Below are 20,552 nucleotides of genomic sequence, written 5' to 3'. Positions count from 1 at the left end.
GGCCACAAGGCATGACACTGGATGACACGTGATGTAGTATGATTGCCACTGACAGACACTAGTGCACATAGTTACATCATATAACCTTTTGATAAAAACCTCAAAGCTTACTATAACTGATGTGTCTCTTCTTTGAGATCTTGCTGATTGGATGAAATGTCCATAGAAAAAAATAAGGGACTATATGAAGTTATTAATCAAAACTAGGTCATGATGACAAAAGTGCCTCAGTATGGTCAGTGAGAATGAAGGCATAATTATGGAGGTCAGAACAATTTGACGTAACTATAGAGGTAAACACAGTTCTCTTCCCTTGGGGGGGTTGGCTGTTCAGGAAAAATGCCCCTCCATTCCTACACCCTACAATTGACTCATGAAGGATCAAGATTGCTACCTGATCCTGGGTTATCTTAGTCACAATCAGGACAATGACTTCTCATGGTGGCTAAGGCTGCAGAACCAACCAGAGTTCTACTGGTACCAAAAAGGTTGTGGCCAGCAGTAACACCAGTAACAGCATTATGAAGTTGGTGCTTAGGTTATAACCTGCCCGATCTCAAGCAGTAACTCTGTGACTCATCCTTATCGGTTCACTACTCAAAAAGTTTGTGTTTTAGATTCACATAGCTCTCAAACACTACATTGAAAGATGTCACAAAACTAGTACGGACATAACAAATATCTTATGTGAGTACAGAGAATAGGGATTTATATTACATGATCGATGTTTTACTACTTTGAATCAGTAAACATTGATCACTACTGATCAAAGTAGTAAAACATCGAATAATCTTTAAAAGTATTTTTAAAACATAAAAAATAAAACAAAAAGGTTTAGGCAGGGGGGCAAGCACCCCTGCACCCCCACATCCCCCACTACTTAAATATACCAACTCCAAAATCACACCTTAATGGAGTACGGTACGGAAAGGGAAGATTTCCCTTTCCCACACTGTAGCGTGATCTTGGAGTTGGTATATTTAAGTAGCAGGGGGTGTGGGGGGTGCAGGGAGGCTTGCCCCCCTGCTTTAACCCATCAGGTTAAGTTTTTCTTGTTAATTTTATTTTTTTTTATTTTCAAAAGTTACAGAACTTCAATCATATGGTGTCGACCATATGGTATTCGATGTTCCGTAACTTCGAAATTATAATATAGACCCCAGAGAATAGACAAGAGGGGGTGCTGGAATTTACTGGAGAAATCTGGCAAAAGAACCAAGGTATTGGGAGCAAATGCTTACATTTGTTTTGATATCCTTTTAACTTTTTCTGGATCAATGCCCTGGCTTTTTTAGTATAAATATAGTACCTGAGGTTCCCATATTCTACAGTGTGAACCTATAGTCTTCAACATTTCTGACCTCCTTACAGCTCATTTGACCTTTGGTGACATACTGGTTCTAGGTGCTATCAGACTGTGTTAGCCAAACAGTTTTATTTTCATTTATTACTGTAAAACTAAATACAAATTATCTTGCTGTAAATGGAGCCGTGCTTCATGGGTCTCCCCTGAAAAATGTGTTGTGACCACCAGGGACCTTATGCTTATTAAAATGCATTAACTAGGCAATGATTTATTGCATAGTAATCTTAAGTTACAGGGTTCCCAGTATCAAGTTACTTGTAATGTTTATGACATTCAATTTTCCTTTCTTTAAATTCTATGCATCCTCTATGACTGTGATGCCAATGGCAGAATGCACTTGTGATTTCTTTACCCAGCCGTACAGAATGTATCCTGATATTCTGGACAGTTATCTGTCATTATCTTCATTTAGTCCCTTTATCACCTCATGTCTGACTACAAATGTGATCACATCTTAGCGAACCTGGGACATGTCCTGACTTTGATTATTGAGTTCCTTTGATGTACACATTTTCTCTTCATGTAATTTAATTACTGCTCCTGCACTTCCGTAGCAGTTGTTGTTGTTTGGGGCTTTAGAGTCCCAGGAATGTTTTCCACTAGTTAGTTATGTTTCCATCTTGCCTGTAGCTCATCATAGGCTCTTGAATATGACATTGCACTTATATGTTCCCTTAGTTTCCTCTCCTGTCCTCTATTACCTTTTCCTGTCTGCTTGGCTTAATGTCCTGCCCCTGCCTCTGTGACTTCTGCAGTTCATTCCCTTGCATTCATAATGCTGTTCCTGTCTTCATTTTGTCATCATATTTGGAAAGTAGGGACAAAATGGATCCCACCGACATATCACATCTTCACAGGTGGACTGACTTCCAGTCATAAATGCAGAGTCTTTCAGCCTGTAGTTTGGAGTTTTGGCACACGCATACTGCAACTCAAAATCTTGATCCAGCCTATTTCTATATTACCTCTGCAGCTCAGAGGGACTGCTCAAGATTATGGTCAAGGAGACCATTGAGAAACTCATTGATTTCACCCAATATTTGTGCGAAACTTATAGTGTTCCATATTAAGTATATTATCCCCACATATCCCAGATAGAAATTTGCAATCACCCATCCAGTCATCTGGGCTGATTTTAAAATTTGCTAGGGAATCACTCTGCTTAATATGTAAGGCGGTATTCAATTTAAAAATGGGAGGCTGTGTTGTATTAAGTACCTGTCACACCAACTGGTATCGTTAATGTGACAGTATACGTTTAGCTCTATAGCATAGGTATTTGCTTTACCATCAGTTCTATTAAGGTGAAGAGGTTGAAAAACTTCAAAGGTCATTCATTGCATGAAAGATTAAACAGAGACATTTCTTTAGGAGCCTGTGTGAGACTGAGTATAGAGCTACAGCTTTTAGTCTGCCAGAGTGGCTAAGGGTACCAGGACCTGAGATATTTTTAGCGAGGATATGGTGAGTTCTCTCTTGGTTTGGTTTAGATGCTTAGTGAGGTACATATTGAAGGAGGGATTACATTCAATGATAGGTGTAATAGAAGAAGAATAAATTGATACTAGTAATTTCTCTGCACTTTGAAGGATACCAAGAAAGATATATTGTGCAATGTAGAAGAGTGTTCTTACCATGACAGAGATGTGGAGGTTAAAGGAGAGTTTGTTATCAACATAAGTGACCATGTTCTAAAGGAGAGTTTATCAAAATAAGTGACCATGTTCCAAAGGAGAGTTTGTTATCAACATAAGTACCATGTTCTAAAGGAGAGTTTATCAACATACGTGACCATGTTCCAAAGGAGAGTTTATCAACATAAGTGACCACATTCCTGACAAATGGAACAAACTTAATAGGAGTGCTGATTATATGGCATTATGTGGTGGTGATGGGGTATTTACAAAAGAAAATGATACTGTATTTCTTAGTACTGAGGGTAAGCACACGATTAACACACCTATACTTTGTTTGGTCCAACTATTCCTGGATCATTTGAGTATCAGAAAGGAATTTGAAAACAACCTCCAGTTTGTCATCATTAACAAATATGGCTAGACATAGTCCCTTGGTATCAGCTTCCATGACAGAGAAGTTTATGCCAAAGAGGAGGGGGGTCCTGAGGGAGCCCTGTGGAGTTGCAGTGGTGAACGTTTTCTGTCTAGAGCTAAAACCTTTGACCTTAACAGTATAGGTTTTAACAGATACCATATTAGCAATCCAGCAGTTGCATGTTAATTAATTTTGAGCTGAGAAAGTTTGCTGATATTATCCATGGCCTCAGTAACATTTTCAAAGAAATCAGCCAGCTTGAACAGACATAATCTGCTTTTTATAAAGCCAAGCTGAAGTATATTCAGGGATATAAGGTCACTTATAGCTTCATTTATTAGGTCAACTATAATACATTCCATAGTCTTACAAATAATATTAGTGAAACTAATAGAGCTGTAATTCCCAGAGTCAGTAGAAAGTCCACCTTTATGCAAAGGCGCCCCGACAAGCTGTTCTTCACATCTCAGGAATGTAACTAGTTTGAAGTGATGAATAAGGGGTTTTGCTAGATGAGATGTAGTTCCCTGCTGCCATACAAGGATATAATCAGGACCAAGAAAACTGGTCATCAAAAGGACTTGGCCAATCGTGATGTCTAGAGGGGAGGAGTGAATGGGGGATGGGTGACAGAGAGGTAGGTGAGTTGAGTGAAGTTGAAAGATAACATTATCAATATCCTTGGGAGCAGATAAGCAAGTATCATTAGAGCTAGGTTCATTAAAGAACCGTTGGTTACTTCTAAGCTTCCTAATCTATCTGAAGAAGGCCTTATAGCTGAACTTTGAATTGGTTGTAACCATAAGTAAATAGTTGGTCTTGCGTTCCTTACTGGTAAGCTTGACAGACTTACTAGTTTTAAATCCCTTTCACAGTGATGATGTGGAGATCATTTATGGAAGGCTAGGAGAGTCTGGACCTTCTAGCCTTTGAAACAATGACTGTTATTATTGATCCTGCATTTCTCATGCTACAGGTCACTAGAGTAGTTATGGTGGAGTGAAGGGGGGCAACAGCCCCAGGTTCAGAGTATTAGGGGGTGTGATCAGCTCTCCAATCCATCCTCATATCTCTTTAAATGTATACCAACTTATAAAAGCTGGTATTGCATTTGCGGTCAAAGCTGAGCACTGTAGTGCTTCCTGTGTGGTGTAAACTGTAGCAACTGCTTGCTATAGTTGTAGCAAGCAGTTTGTTGCAGTTTAAAACACAAATGTTTTTTTTTTTTTTTTTTTTTATTAAAACCAAAGTGCTGTAGTGCTCTTTGTAGAATATAAACTGTAACAACAACTTCCTACATTGTAGTAAGTAGTTTGCTACAGTGTAAGAAAAACAAACTTTTGTTATTTTTTAAAGCAAGAGTGTGAGGAAGATGGGTCGGGGCAGGGTGCAGAAACAAGACCTGACTGGCTCCTGGTACCTGATTGCTGGCATTTAAAAAAATTGTCCCTCTGAAGAGGGGCAGGGCTGGGATGCAGAACAGTTGGCTGCTGCCTTTCCAGAGCATCAACCACCAGATCGATCTTTTTTGCTCTTTCATTAAAGAGCTGGGGATAGGAGGGAAGGGGGCATGTATTTGTGTACCTGCTTTCAGAAAGACTGGACTTTTTTTTTGCTCTCCAGGTTAAGAGTTGAGGGGGAGGAGCACATGTTCCTGGAACTAGCACATGGTGCTAGTTGGGCTAGCTAAGCCTCTGCTACAGATTCTCACACTCTTATACTGTTGCTGGCTGGTGGCTTTCAGCCTAATCCTGACCTCATACCTCACAACAAATTGCTGCTTTGGCCTCTCTAGAAGACCCAGATGTTTTTAATTTTGCAAGGAACCCCAACTGCAGTGGCACTAATATAATGACTGCGAGTTTCTGGCCTGAGTCACTTACTACTGCATACATCCTGTAATCTTATGTCTAAGTTGTCCCTGGTTTCAAGAATATCTCTGATTCTTGACACTTAGTTTTGGTCTGTTCCTCATAAAAATGTGGTTTACCTACAAATCATTGAGGACCATAGCCGTATAATGACATACCTTTGAGCTTTGGAGTTGATGCTCTTCAGAAAATACATAGTAATGCAAAACTGGTTATCCTAGCAAATTTATTAGTATCTAAGCACAATATTTAAAATCTGTCCATGATTTCAGACCTTTGTTCCCCACTATTGTCTGCTTTATTAAGAGTACTTAAATGAGTCGCAGGGGAAACACCAGACACTAGGGATAACATTTACTGCATGGTTTAAGGGGATTGACAAAGAAGTCGATCAGAGGGAAACACTAGACACCAAGGATAACTCTTAAGTTGTGCCTTAAGGGAAATTTAACAAAGATTTAGATCGGGGAAACATTAGACACCAGAGATAACTCTTTAACAAAGTGCTAAAGAGCACTAAAAAAAACAAATAAAAGAAGAAGAAGAAGATGATGTGGGTCGGGGAAATACTAGACACCTGGGATACTCTTAAGTATTACACCTTAATTTCAGTAAATAGCATTCAAACCCTGCACCATCTCACCCGGGCTATTTGTCCTCTGCATCTGCACTAGATTCCAAGAATAACATGGAATAATAACTAAAACTGAAAATTTATTTATTTATTTGCATTTGTTTACCAGGAAGGTCCACTGGTCTGAGTTGAGCCCATTTTCAGTGGAGGCCCGGGGAGAATAGCTACATAAGAGCAAAGATTAACAATACAACAATAACAGCAGCGCAATAACTCAAATTTTTTGAACATTTAGTTGAAAAATTAGACATAACGACAACAAAGGATTTACAGTGCAACACAGGATTCTAGGTGTAACAGCTATGGATGTATACATAGGTAATATGTTTAGCTAGCATGTCGGTACCTTAGGTTCTAATAACATATTATGATTATTAACAGGATATGAGGTCAGAAACTTGTATCATTAATATTTCGTTCAGAGATATTCCACAATAGAGAGCTTAAGGCACTTGTGAAAAAAGAAAACAGTAAGTAGTAGTTTGAAAGTTGTGATAGACAGAGGAGTACTTAATGGCGAGAAGATTGGAGGAAGAAGGAGTCAGGTTTTAAGAGGTATGGTACTGGTGCATGCACATTGCCATAAAGAGGAAAGATGTTGCTTCAAGGTTTTTTGAAGCCAACTGGATTGCAAGTGGTCCTGATCGAAGGTGGAAGTGTGTTCCACAGTTTGGCAATTGTAAAGGAGTAAAGCATCTGGCAAGCTGATAAGTTTGGTTTTCCATCTTTCAGGAGTAGCTGGTTTTCAGATCTGAGATGTCGTCTATTCAGGTGGTAGGTGGTAAATAGAGTGGTAAGGGCAGGGCAGTAAAGATAATTGTTATGTGCTGTGATTAGTTACAGGTAAGACAGATAGAGTGGAAGCTCTAGTCAGTCTAGAAAGTGTAGCGAGGAACAGTGGTGGGAAGAGTATTTTGCATTGGTTGGGAGCTTAGCAATTTTATTGTAGCACATCTCAAGTTTGGATTTCAGTGAGGACCGAATATTAGTAATGAAAGGGGCACCATATAAGAGAGAGGGTAGTAGAAAGGTGGTGGCAAGGGTTTGTTTGGTGGAGCAGTTGAGGAATTGTTTGTACCTATAGAGCATGCCAAGTTTTTGGTGTGTTTTTTTGATAATGTTGTGTATGTGCAGGTCGAGTGTTAGGTTTTCAGCTATGACTACTGCTAACTTTGTATGCGAGACCACCTCTACAGTGGTTTTATTTTGGGCCTGTATGGAGAATTCATTTTTATTTAGAGAAATAGTTTTCTTATGGGTGAATAGCACGAGTTTAGCTTTCTTGGGGTTTAGGGCAAGAGTAAAGTACATAGGCGGAAGAAAAAAGGCTTCAAAACTGACACGCATGACACACGAAACAGCAGCATTAACGCACTATGCTAACTGATAAGTTAGTGAACCATTTTCTTATAATATAATGAGGATCTTGGGCATTATTCAAGGCCTGAAACAGTTCATACTTTCTGTGGGAGAGGGACAGGGCACATATAAGCATACCTCTCAACCTTATAGTGTAAGACAAAGACACACTATCAGGAATGGATTGTAATTCCCTGTAATCACATCTATGAAGGTAAAAGCCGTACTCTCTAATCACATCTATGCAGGTAAAAGCTGCACTTTCTAAAACCAAAAACACAGCATCCATGGGACCGGACAACATCCTGGCTGCGTTTTACACAAACTTCAGAACAAACTGGCTCCCCACCTAAGCACCATGTTCAATCATAGTCTCACGTCAGGCTTTGTGCCCACTAAATGGCGCACAGCAACAGTTATCCCACTTCACAAAGGGGGAGCCACCACTGATCCTGGGAATTATTGCCCTATTAGCCTGACGAGCCTGGTCTGCAAGGCCGTGGAATGTATCATCATGGAGCTCATAAACAAAGACATTGGTAACCTCCAAACTCTGGACTCCACCCAGTTCGGATTTGTGAATGGCAGATCATGCCTTCTGAACCTTATCGACTTCTTTGAGGCAGTCACCAAAGCCGTAGACGAGGGTAAGGTGGTTCACACAGCTTATCTTGACCTCGCCAAGGCCTTCGACACCATCCCCCATTCTGGAATTATAGCTAAACTCACTAAACTATGTATAAATCCCTACATCACAAGATGGGTTGCCAAATGGCTCACTGAATGAACCCACACTGTAAAAGTTGCAGACTCCATATAAGACTTAAAACCAGTGACAAGTGGAGTACCACAGGGTTCAGTCCTGGGACCTCGCCTGTTTGGTATCTACTGCTCTGAAGTACAGGCTAACAAAGAAGGCCTCTGGCTAACAAAGTTCATAGATGAATGCAAACTAGGAGCCATAGTCGAGTCCCGAAATGATGTGGACATCCTACAGAAGGGCCTCACTGAGACAGATGCCTGGTGACAGAGGCATGGTCTCAAGCTCAATGCCAAAAAGTGCATTGTCATCCCCTTTGGTAAAAGCTCTGTACCTATGAACTACCACATAAAAGGCAGTCTACTTAATTTCGAATGTGTGATAAGAGACCTTGGGACCCAGGTGGATCGTAGTCTCTCCTTTGATAATCACTTTGCCACAGTAGTCAGGAAATCCTTCTGAGTGACACACCTCATCACAAAAGGGTTCTCATCCGGGAAAAAAGAGGTCATTGTTCCCCTCTACTTGGCACTCATTAGACCCAGTATAGAGTACAACTCACCTTTTTGAATGTACCTCACAAGACATTTGCAGCTGGAAAGGCCACAGTAGTACACCACAAAGAGGATTACTGGCCTCAAACAGATGCCCTACACTGACCATCTCAAAAAACTCCAGCTTTACTCTCTAGCATATCTCCTACTCCGAGGGGATCTCTGCCTAACATATAAAGCTATGTTACACCCAGAGCTGTTGGACATGCAACACCTAAGAAAAGCCTAATCCCTCCGAGCTACATGCTCTAGGACCTAAACCTTGTCATCACAATAAACAGGATAGGACATGCTGGAGGGGCTCTATATTAAATCACGAATGCTTTAAAAAGTGAGCGGTGATTAATGGAAACCCTATGTGGCGAAAGTTTACAATGTCGAAGTGTCAGAACAGTGATTTTTTTTTCCAAGTGAAAATAAATCTCTGTTCCAAAAAAAAAAAAATAATAATTTCAAACATTACATTCAGTGGGGGCTTTGCCCCACACCAAAGATACCAACTCCGAGACCACACTGCAGTGCCGAAATGGCAAATTACCAAAAGCAGCCAAGCAAATTTTTTTCCCAGGGAAAGAATTTGCTTAACAACCGCTTGATATTTTCCATAGCTTTGCAGACCAGGCTGGTTAAGCTTATGGGGCGGTAGTTTCAGGGTCTGTAGAGGCACCCCCTTGTGGAGTGGGACCACTGTTGCTGCACGCCAGTGTTCAGGCACATATCCCGAAGTAAGGCTAAGGTTAAATAGCATTTTTATGTGTGGGTTTAGCTCCTCTTGGAGTTCAAGTAACAGGCAACCCGGGATACCGTCAGGTCCCATTGATGCTGTGTTTTTTGCTTTCTTTAGGGCGGTTCTCACTTGGACATCTGAGATGACAGGGAGATTACATTCAGCTGGGATAAGTATTTCTTCTTTTGGGGGTGAAGGAGGGGAGAAATTTGCACTGAACCTGTCAGCCAGAATGTTGGCAATATCTGTGGGTTCAGTGTATTTTTTGTTGTTGTGAACCAACTCTGAGCATATCTGAGGGTTTCCGCCCAGGTTTCTAACATAGCTGAAGAAGGCTTTGTGGTTATCTTTAGTGTCCTTAGCAATTTTTCTCTCAACGTTGGCCTTGGATGTTTTTATGAGAGAATGTAGTTTTCTGCTAATGTTGATCAGAGATGTCTTCCCTTCATGGGATTTTGCTCTGACGTGCAGTAGCTTCCTTCTTTTGTTATACAATTTGTTTATGGCTGAGGTCCACCAGACAGGATGCTTACCTTTGGTGGAGAGGGACTTGGATTTGTTTGGGATTGCATGATCCATGCATTCTTGGAGATGTCCATAGAAAGCATTTGTGAAGGATTCGGCATTGTGGGATGAGGTATCCACTGGCACAGTGGGCTTAAAGGATACCATCTCAGTCTTACGAAGAGTGAAGTCTGCTTTTGAGAAGTTTTTCACTGTGGTCTTTTGTGCTGGGGGTGGAGGTGGGATATGTATATCCAGGGTGATTAGTTTGTGGTCAGATCTCACTAGTGAGGGGTATACTTCTGGTGTGGAGCATTTTGTCCCCATGTTTGTGATGATCAGGTCTAGTATATTATCTCCCCTAGTGGGAGAGGTGACTAGTTGTTCCAGTGCATTTGAATTTATGAATTCCAGGAACCTTTGGGCTAGGGTATTAGGGCTAGAATAATGTACCCAATCTATGTTTGGGTAGTTGAAGTCTCCCAGTATGATGGTATTTTGTGATACATTCATATCCTCCAATGTCTTCAGGAAGGCTGAGTGGGGTCTTGAGATTGGAAGGGTGGTCTGTAACATGCTACCAGTTGTATAGCAGTTTTGCCTATGGTTAGTTGCACCTGTATGGTCTCTGATGCTTCATGTGTTGCTACTAACCTGGAGGTGTGGGTGTCCTTGATGAATATGGACACTCCCCCTCCCTTTGTGGTTTGGCCCGGGTTTTGGGGCTGAAAAGCATGATACGAGGTATAGCCTGGTAGCGCTGGGGTGCTCTCAGGAGCCTTGAACCAGGTTTCAGTTACTGCACAGACGTCGATCTTCTCCATGCTGAGGAGTGCATCAATTGCCTGCATCTTGAGATTTAGACTTCTGGCATCGAGCAGCATTACCCTTAGTTTTTTTCCATTTTTGTTTTCTAAGGAGGTGGGTTTGTCTTTTTGAGCCTGCCTAAAAAAGGCACTATGGGGGTGGCAAGAGCCTTAGCCAATATCCGGAAGCCCAGTGGTGACAGGTGTAAGCCATCCCTTGCGAAGCAGCGTGGCTTGTCCAACATGTAATCCCAGGCAGACAGACATTGGATCCCTTTAGAATGACACCAGTACTTGAGCCAATTGTTAAAGCTGATCATCTTGTCTTTGTATTGTGGTATCATTCTTGGTGAGGGCAAGATGCTCAGGGTCAGGGTCATACCAGCCTGGGCTACATAATCGGAGAGCTCCTCTATGTCTCTTTTCATGTAGTCCAGGGAGGTATGTCTCAGGTCATTCACACCAGCATGGACAATGACGGAGTCATATTTGTACTTGCTTTGGAGTGACTTGAGTGTGTGTGTTATGTGGCGGATCCTAGCTCCCGATAGACAGCTCACAGTCACCTTCTCCTTGTTCAGCCTGGTCAGTGGGACATCAGTGTGTCTGACTATAGAGTCACCTATTACTAGTGTATCAGGCAAGGTGTTTGGCCTTAAGGGCTGTGATTGGTTGACACACTGATTTATTGAAGTATGTGTTGCATGTGTTTTGTTTTGAGGTGGTGGATTTTTGGATGTCTGCTTTGGGAGCCTCTGTTGTTTTGGTAAGTTTTTTATTAGAGCCTCCGAGTATATCTTTGTGTTTTTATGTGTTTGGTTTGCGGTTGTGGTAGGTCTATGTGGGACTGGGATTGTTGTGTGTGTGTGGTTGCCATCTCCTCCTGTCTGGTCACGCCAGCTCTGAGTTGAGAGAGTTCAGCCTCCAGTTTGGCTATATAGTTGCATCTCTCACATGTATTTGTGTTTGTTGGGAGGAGGAGAGGGTTGTCTGTGGTCCTGATCAAAGGTGGAAGTGTGTTCCACAGTTTGGTAATTGTAAAGGAGTAAAGCATCTGGCAAGCTGATAAGTTTGGTTTTCCATCTTTCCGGAGTAGCTGGTGTTCAGATCTGAGGTGTCGTCTATTCAGGTGGTAGGTGATAAATAGAGTGGTAAGGGCAGGGCAGTAAAGATAATTGTTATGTGCTGTGATTAATTACAGGTAAGACAGATAGAATGGAAGCTCTAGTCAGTCTAGAAAGTGTAGCGAGGAACAGTGGTGGGAAGAGTATTTTACATTGGTTGGGAGATTAGCAATTTTATTGTAGCACATCTCAAGTTTGGATTTCAGTGAGGACCGAATATTAGTAATGAGAGGGGCACCATATAAGAGAGAGGGTAGTAGAAAGGTGGTGGCAAGGGTTTGTTTGGTGGAGCAGTTGAGGAATTGTTTGTACCTATAGAGCATGCCAAGTTTTTGGTGTGTTTTTTTGATAATGTTGTGTATGTGCAGGTCGAGTGTTAGGTTTTCAGCTATGACTACTGCCAACTTTGTATGCGTGACCGCCTCTACAGTGGTTTTATTTTGGGCCTATATGGAAAATTCAGTTTTATTTAGAGAAATAGTTTTCTTATGGGTAAATAGCACGAGTTTAGCTTTCTTGGGGTTTAGGGCAAGAGTAAAGTACATAGGCGGAAGAAAAAAGGCTTCAAAACTGACACGCATGACACACGAAACAGCAGCATTAACTCACTATGCTAACTGATACGTTAGTGAACCATTTTCTTATAATATAATGAGGATCTTGGGCATTATTCAAGGCCTGAAACAGTTCATACTTTCTGTGGGAGAGGGACAGGGCACATATAAGCATACCTCTCAACCTTATAGTGTAAGACAAAGACACACTATCAGGAATGGATTGTAATTCCCTGTAATCACATCTATGAAGGTAAAAGCCGTACTCTCTAATCACATCTATGCAGGTAAAAGCTGCACTTTCTAAAACCAAAAACACAGCATCCATGGGACCGGACAACATCCCTGGCTGCGTTTTACACAAACTTCAGAACAAACTGGCTCCCCACCTAAGCACCATGTTCAATCATAGTCTCACGTCAGGCTTTGTGCCCACTAAATGGCGCACAGCAACAGTTATCCCACTTCACAAAGGGGGAGCCACCACTGATCCTGGGAATTATTGCCCTATTAGCCTGACGAGCCTGGTCTGCAAGGCCATGGAATGTATCATCATGGAGCTCATAAACAAAGACATTGGTAACCTCCAAACTCTGGACTCCACCCAGTTCGGATTTGTGAATGGCAGATCATGCCTTCTGAACCTTATCGACTTCTTTGAGGCAGTCACCAAAGCCGTAGACGAGGGTAAGGTGGTTCACACAGCTTATCTTGACCTCGCCAAGGCCTTCGACACCATCCCCCATTCTGGAATTATAGCTAAACTCACTAAGCTAGGTATAAATCCCTACATCACAAGATGGATTGCCAACTGGCTCACTAAATGAACCCACACTGTAAAAGTTGCAGACTCCATATCTGACTTAAAACCAGTGACAAGTGGAGTACCACAGGGTTCAGTCCTGGGACCTTGCCTGTTTGGTATCTACTGCTCTGAAGTACAGGATAACAAAGAAGGCCTCTGGCTAACGAAGTTCACAGATGAATGCAAACTAGGAGCCATAATCGAGTCCCGAAATGATGTGGACATCCTACAGAAGGGCCTCACTGAGACATAGATGCCTGGTGTCAGAGGCATGGTCTCAAGCTCAATGCCAAAAAGTGCATTGTCATCTCATTTGGTAAAAGCTCTGTACCTATGAACTACCACATAAACGGCAGTCTACTTAATGTCGAATGTGTGATAAGAGACCTTAGGACCCAGGTGGATAGTAGTTTCTCCTTTGATAATCACTTTGCCACAGTAGTCAGGAAATCCTTCTGTGTGACACACCTCATCACAAAAGGGTTCTCATCCAGGAAAAAAGAGGTCATTGTTCCCCTCTACTTGGCACTCATTAGACCCAGTATAGAGTACAACTCACCTTTTGGAATGTACCTCACAAGACATTTGCAGCAGCTGGAAACGCCACAGAAGTACACCACAAAGAGGATTACTGGCCTCAAACAGATGCCCTACACTGACCATCTCAAAAAACTCCAACTTTACTCTGTAGCATATCGCCTACTCCGAGGGGATCTCTGCCTAACATATAAAGCTATGTTACACCCAGAGCTGTTGGACATGCAACACCTAAGAAAAGCCTAATCCCTCCGAGCTACATGCTCTAGGACCTAAACCTTGTCATCACAATAAACAGGACATGCTGGAGGGGCTCTATATTAAATCACCGAATGCTTAAAAAAGCGAACGGTGATTAATCGACCCTATGTAAGCGAAAGTTTACAATGTCGAAGTGTCAGAACAGCGATTTTTTTTTCCAAGTGAAAAAAAATCGCTGTTCCCAAAAAAAAAATAATAATTTCAAACATTACATTCAGTGGGGGGCTTTGCCCCCCCACTCCCCCCCTACTTAAAGATACCAACTCCGAGACCACACTGCAGTGCCAAAAATGGCAAAGTACCAAAGCAGCCAAGCAAATTCTTTCCCAGGGAAAGAATTTGCTTAACAGCCGCTTTGATATTTTCTGTTTTCAGCCTTTTCAGTTCGACCAAGAAGCATTCGAAAGAATGCGTCTTCGGTCTTCTAATACAGACCCGTTGGAGGGATAGATTCCTGTCCCAGAGATTTCCTATACTCTGGAACAAGCTACCCATCTATGTCAAGCAATGTTCCTCATTAGTACTCTTTAATAAAACTCTTGATGAGTGGATGGGAAATAGGAAATACGCCCTGGGGATCACTTCTGTGGCTCTGCTCGACAGGGGCACAGGAAATTAACTTTCTTGGGTGGCGTAAGCCAGGAAACCTTGTTGGCTAGGCTTACTTAGGCCTTTGGGTGATAACCTAGTATCTACCTATGAACCTATGAACCTATTATTCCTCTTACAAACTTAGAAAGTCATTAGAATAACAGCTTTTAAACTAGCATGGATTTACAGAAGGATGCGAAGTGTGAGACTCTAATGTCTGGCATTAATGACTGATTATAATCATGTGTGATGTATGAAGGCAGGGAAAAAAGGGGACATCGGGGAGGTTATCACAACACAGGTATGTATGACGTATGTGGTGTGTGTGAGTGTGTGTGTGTGTGTGTGTGTGTGTGTGTGTGTGTGTGTGTGTGTGTGTGTGTGTGTGTGTGTGTGGGAGAGTGAATGAGGGGGACTGCTTGTGCTGACGGGATGCTTGGCCTGCCGGTGTTAACTACTGCAGGAATGTGCTGATCTGCTTTTGCAGTAATTAATAGTAATTCAAAAACATGCAAATTAGCCAATAATGAGGTCTTTTCTCACTGTGGCTAATGTGTTTCTGGAGTGCAAAATTTGACATTGCAGAAACATTCCATGGGTGGTGGGCTTCTTTCTGAATCCTCAGGAAAGTCTGTGTCTGAGGGAGGGGCCTAAGCTTCATTCATTTCCTGCCACTGAGCTCACCAGCCCCCTGTCCAAGGTGGAGACTGGTCCATCCCCTCCCTGGGATGACAGCCAAACCCATTCATTTCCAAGGTTATGCATGCCATGTCTGCCTCTTCTGAGAGTTGAGGGTCAGTTGAAAGGGAGTGGTTTAGTCAGTAAATTAGATGGGCCCCATGATCCAGATCTCTCCCAGATCTGCTAACCTCCTTGGTGGCTCTCTCAAGCTCCACTATATCTGCCTTACCTTGGGGAAGTATAGAAGTCTTTACATATATTCTTTTCCCAGTAGGATATGTTGTGTGTACAACACCCCTTTGCAGCATGTGCTGTGCAGGCCCATGCTCTGTTAATGCAGCACCATCACCAAACTAGCAAGCCATGCCTGCCTCCTCCTCCACCTCTAGATGGGTGGGATGGCAGCAGTCCTCTCTGGTCCATCCACTCCAGCTCCTGTGCCTCTAAGCAAACTCTGGTCATCCGGGTCACAGTCGGGGATTCATCCTTCTTTGCCATGGTGGCAGGCTTTACAGAATGTTTTTAAGAATGAAATAGAGCCTCAACACTGTTATATTATTTTTTACTACACATGAACAATTACTGTCCTGATAATTATTCTAATAATTATTATGTATTTAGAAAATGGAACAGGATGACATCACAGAAATGTGATACACAGGCTATCAGAGGGGACGCAATTTTTGGGAAACAGTTTGGATGTGGAAACCTCTGAGAACGCATTCAACTTAGCTAGGAAGGTGATAAAGGGAAGGAGGTCATGCATATTCATCTGGAACTGACTACATACATATTTTATACCCCTATAGAAAATAGAACATGTTTTCAATAGTTTCTCAATTGTAGAGGTAGATTGATATAGGGAAAAGGGGGACTGGCATCACATTTTCTGGTCATACCAAACACTGAGTAACTTTAGAAAGACCTCGACGAGATGGTGAAAGTAATAACCCAGGAACAGATGGAAATGACAGAAAAATTAGTATTTTGTTTTTGTGAGTGGACAACCAAAGAGATATGAGCAGCAGATTCCAAGCAATACTTTTTTTGGATATTAAGTCTCATGACAAAAAAGGCAGTAACTTGTTTTTTGAGCCTCCCTCAGATCAATTTTCTGGCACTGCTATCCAGTGCCCCATGTCCATCCTGGGTCTGTTGGCTACTCCTACCCCTCCCCCCCCAAACTTATTCCATGAATCTGCTGTTGCTTGTTGTGGAAACTAAGGGTGTTCTAGGGGGTTTCAGCCATTCACATCTGTTGGGATTTTTTTTTTGGTTATGGTGTGCAGTGGGGATGTTGAGGCATATCATCTTATCTCCATAGCAGCTTGGCCATGTCCGCCCCCACCTCCTCTTTGGACCACACCTCCTGCCATACAAAGTCCCCAGTCTCTACCAGGGATCATTGCAGGAAGTGCCCACATCACCACCCATCCCACTAGGATGGTAATGTCTATCCCTCCCTAACACTCTGTTAGTTGCCAAACCACTAATTAAACCCAGGTCACGTGGGCAATAGTCCGGGCTTTATCCCTCTACACAACTAGAGCAGCAAGGTAAAAAAAGGCAATAACTAAAAAACAGGGGAAAAGGAGAGCCTGATGATACAGGAGTTGGATACACTGGTTGAACAAGTAAAGAAAGAGGAGCAGGGGAAATGGGAAGGAGAAAAGAGATACATAACAGTTTGGTTCCCATGGTTACAATATAAATATGGAACAGGGAAAACTCATTGATATATGTGTAGCACAAAGGCTGCGCTAAATGGGGGGGAAATATAAATAGTTTGTCTATGATTATAAAGAAAGCTAGTGGAAATTATGCAGCTTCAACTGACTGGTATTCTAGATTGGAATGCAATAACAAAGCATCAAACAGTTCAAGAAGACTGACCTTTAAAAATAAAAGGAAGGGTATAATAACATTATGAAATGATCATAGAGCAAACAATAAGAAACACCAGGAAGACATCAAAAAGTGATGGTAGGGTTGCATGCAAAAAGTAAAGAGTAATACATGTTAAAAACTGTGAACATGGGCTGGTGAATGGTTAAAAAGGTAAGAGAGAAATTAAATATGTACAAACAGCCTTATGTACCATGCATGAGAACTGCCCAGATGATGTTCATAGGTGTATACTAGTCTAACAACCACCAGAACCTTTATAAGCCTAGTGGTGCAACCCAAATGTGTCCCACAAGTTATATGCTTTAGTTTAAACATTTATATAATGGGTGATTGTTGTTTATGACATGATTTGCTGACTGCCTCTGTCCATCTGAGACATAGGCAGTGGACCAGGGGACACCATTGTGCTGTGTTTTTACATTAGAAGAACTGGGATTATTCATCTAGAGGCAGTAGTTAGGTATGTATGATTATACTAACATGGAATAAAATATGTTAGTTAAAAAAGTCATAGCATTAGACCCTCAAAAAAAGGAGACGAGAATGGAGATAGGTGCTTGCAGTGTCATCATAAGGGACTGACTTTAGTGGAAGTAGAAATGATGCTGATTCCCTACCTTAGAGAGATGAAGAGATCTTCCCACAGAATGATGGATTACCTTATATTAATGTTTCACGACTGTGCAATATGGATGCATGAAAATTATGCTCCTGCAGACTCATGCTAAGCACTGGAGGGGGATGAAGTGCACACTAGATGGGTCATGAGGTCCAAACTTACTGAAATATTTATGTATCTCACACATGCACTTTAATACCATGTTTTGTTTCCATTTAGTTTGCTAATCTATTTATCAAGCTAAATGCTAGCAACATGGAGAAACTTAAATATGAGGGGGGTACTTTGTCATGTACATCAATAACAAACTGCAGGATGGAAGAATTTAACAGCAGTTTGTAACAACAGATCTAATGTTTATGTGAGAGTGCACTTAATGCATTTCTCTGGACAGTTCAGAAAGTATGGCAATGTCTTTCAGATTCAGGTGAACAGCGGAGTTTATAAAACTGATAAGTAGATGGGGACATACTTCAATCACAGTACTGCAGGAATGTGGAAGAGTTTGTTAGACAACATAAAATAAAATGTGATTGTGTGTATTTTCAAGACAAAGCTTGATGAGCACATGGCTAAAAACATATTTCAGGTTTGTTAGTAGGAATGGAAGTTTTTGCTCCTGAGTTTCTGACCCTAACTTTTAACTTTCTAAGTTGAAGGGCTTACAAAATATGGCTGTTGAATATTTAACCTGGTGTTTCATGTGCATTGCTAGTGTGTACTGTACAAATCTTTAATGTGCTGTCTAGTAAGTCTTTCAGGCTGTGAAGTCTGATTAAAGAAAACAAATTTCTAAGAAGGATATACAGCTTCCCCCTTTTCACCTATCTGACCACAAACAGATACTAAGGTTTGTCTGATAAAATTTTTTGAATACACCCATTCTGGCAAAGACTGTGTGTTCATGTGTGAACTGCTTGTATGAAGGGGAAAATGAGTCATTTCTTCAGGCTGTATTTTGTGTTTATGTGCATGATACTTACCAAGATGTAAACAAAAGTTAATGATCCCTAATCATGAACAGTGTAGCCAACTTACTCTCTTCCACCCGTCTCCCCTTAAGCAATCATATCTCACTTTTACTAGCCACTTGCTCAGCAGATACAGACATTGTTTTTTAATTTTGAAAATAGCACATAATTGCATTCAAGATTATCAGATCCCTGCAGGTGTTTATATAGACAGAAGGCTTTCCTTTACTTTTCTGCAATAAAAGTAAAACATACTTCATTTAATATGCATTATTTTACTTGCAATATTTCCTGCTGCATGTACACGTGTTTTCACAAGTCTGGGTTTGTTCCACATAGTTATAAATGGGAAAAAAAAGTATCTTAGTCTAAAAGGTATTAATTGTAATTAGATGTTAACAATTTGGAAGGTTGTTAATGTTTTGTAATTCACCTCATGGTGGTAAAGTGCATCACTGCTTGCAGTTCTGCTGCCTTCCTGTGTGAGCAGTTAAGATGGCCTGACGAGTCTGAAATTCAAAGCTATGGAATGCATCATCATGGACCTAATAAACAAGGATATAGGGAATCTCCAAACTCTGGTTCCCACACAGTTTGGTTTTGTGAAGGGTAGATCATGCATGGTCAACTTGGTCGACTTCTTTGAGTCAGTCACCAGAGCTGTGGATGAAGGTGGAGGTGGTCCATACAGCCTACCTTGATCTGGCCAAGGCCTTTGATACTATTCCCCACTCAGGAACCATAGAAAAACTCACTAAGCTAGGCATCAAATCCATATATCACTAGGTGGGCTGCAAACTGGCTCACAGATAGAACCCACAGTGTGAAAGTAGCTGACTCCAAGTCAGACTGCCGACCAGTCATGAGTGGAGTCCCACAGGGTTCAGTCCTGGGTCCTCTCCTGTTTGGTATCTACTTCTCTGAACTCCAGGCCAACATGAAGGGACTCTGGCTGAGAAAGTCTGCAGACAGTTGCAAGTTGGAAGCTATTATTAACTCCCCAAATGATGTTGACATCCTACAGAAAGGCCTCACTGAGACCAACGACTGATGTCAGAACCATGGCCTTAAACTCAATGCCAAAAAATGTGTCATCTCCTTTGGGAAAAACCTGGTTCCCATGAATTACCACATCAATGGTAGTCCACTGAACACAGAAGGCATTATAAGAGATCTGGGAACACAGGTTGACAGCTACCTCTCTTTTTACCACCACATTGCTACTGTGGTCAGAAAGTCCTTCTATGTGGCACATCTCATTACTAAGGGTTTTGCATCCAGGAAGAAAGAGGTCATTGTCTCCTTCTCCCTCTAATCTTCCCTCATTAGGCCAAATCATTGAGTACAATGTCCCATTTGGCATGTACCTCACTAGACACATGCAACAACTGGAGAGGCCTCAAAAGTACCTCACAAAGAGGATCCTAGGCCTTAAACACTTGTCCTATATGGACAGACTAAAAAGACTCCAGCTATTCTCTGTCTCATATCACCTACTTAGAAGCGATATCTGCTTGACTTACAAAGCCATGTCTGATCCAGCTCTGTTAGAAATGCTTCATCTAAAGAAATCCCAATCCCTCCACATCACACACTCCAGAGACATCAACCTCATTACCACAATCAACAGAACATGCTGGAGGGACAGGTTCATAACCCAGAGACTGCCCATGCTATGGAATAGACTTGCTATACATGTCAAATAGAGCACCTCACTGGCCCTCTTCAAGAGAAATCTTGATGAGTGGATGGGAAATAGAAAATTCACCCCTGGGATCACTCCAGTGGCAATACTCGAGAGAAGCACTGGGAACTACGGTCGGGGGGCACGATGCCAGGGTAATCCTATGAGCTAGGCTTGAAAAGGC

Source organism: Protopterus annectens, chromosome 7.part1 (assembly GCF_019279795.1).
Source record: "Protopterus annectens isolate FY-2018-M chromosome 7.part1, PAN1.0, whole genome shotgun sequence".
In the NCBI taxonomy this organism is placed as follows: Eukaryota; Metazoa; Chordata; order Ceratodontiformes; family Protopteridae; genus Protopterus; species Protopterus annectens.
Note: the sequence above shows the minus strand (reverse complement) of the source record.